Genomic DNA, 1,509 nt, shown 5'->3' on the forward strand with positions numbered 1-1,509 from the left:
CAAATGAACGCCCCATGGAGCAAAATGACGCACTGCAAAAGAGCTCAGCTCAAACCGACTCAACACAAGGCAGAGCAAAAACAATACAGCACGAAACAATGCGTCAGAGTGCAAAGTGACACTGTGCAAAACAGCTCAGCGTGGAACAACGACACAGCACAAACCCACATAATAGAATCCTATAGAAAGGTAGGGCAGGGAAGGACCCCGAGAGTCAGGGCCAAGTATCCCTAGGCCACCCCGACAGGTGTTTGAAGAACAGGGAAACAAAGGGCACCACGAACATATGTTTTTTGGATGAGCCAAGAAAAGGGAGTAGCATTGTCCCCCTCAGGCAGCCCCTGTTCAGTTCCAGGTCAGAAAGCAAAATTCTTCTGCAAGAATATCCAAAATATATTGTGTTTCACTTCACTTCATAAGTACAGTTGTGTGGCAATTAAATGATGACCCTAAAGTTTCATAAAAGTGTGGGAAATACGGACGTATCTGAGAAAATGGCTTGGAATGAAGGAAGACAAAAAATTGATCGGTTGAGAGAACAAGCCCTGTTTCCCCCTGTCTGGAGCTTCTCTCACAACTACTGGAATAGAAAAGCTAAGCAAATGGGGTTCTATTGTTGCACAGGAGATTGAAGTGAGGCCATTTTCTCCGGATAGAATTAATGGTAATGTCAGGAGTGGGATGTGAAACCACATCTCTATGCAGAGACCAGAACACACAAGGGATTGGAAAAAAAAGAGTCTTATAACTAGCACTTTAGACCAGTCCACCATCCTGATACTACAAAGAATACGACTTATGAACCCTAGATTTCATTAATAGTTGATAAACTCTTTAGGGTGGTCAAGACAGCACATCTCTTTCAACTCCTAGAGACCTTCTACAGCACAGCTGATTTTTAGACACTCATCCGGACCTAAAGTTACACGTTTCCTGGAGCTCCATGAGTTCTGTGGTGTTGTAATGTCCCTGCTCACATTTTAAGTGAACAAAAGATGGTTGCTGGCATTCTCAGAGAGTAATGGTGAACCTCAAAATCCTGCTCTGTGGGCCAGACAATTAAGCAACCAGCACCCACAACCTTTACCATGATAGCATCCTGTCTGGGAACAAATCACAGGTCAATAGCTGGGGTGTGAAATCCTCATTTCTGTGTGGTTCTATCACTGTAGTCCACACTTTCCTATTGCTTGTCTGTATAATCTCTGTCTGGTTCTGTGACTGTTTCTGTCTGCTGTACAATTAATTTGTTGGGTGTAAACTAATTAAGGTGGTGGGGTATAATTGGTTAGATAAACATGCTACACTATGTTAGGGTTGGTTAGTTAAATTTCAGTAAAATGCTTGGTTAAGGTATAGCTAAGCAGAACTCCAGTTTTACTATATAGTCTGCAGTCAATCAGGAAGTAAGGGGGGGAATGGGAATGGGAATGGGGGTAGGGCAATTGGAATTATGTTTTGCTAAGGAGGTTAATAGGAACAGGGAATGGGAACAGGGACACAGGCAAG

This window comes from Mauremys mutica, unplaced genomic scaffold (genome assembly GCF_020497125.1).
Source record: "Mauremys mutica isolate MM-2020 ecotype Southern unplaced genomic scaffold, ASM2049712v1 Super-Scaffold_100127, whole genome shotgun sequence".
Lineage (NCBI taxonomy): Eukaryota > Metazoa > Chordata > Testudines > Geoemydidae > Mauremys > Mauremys mutica.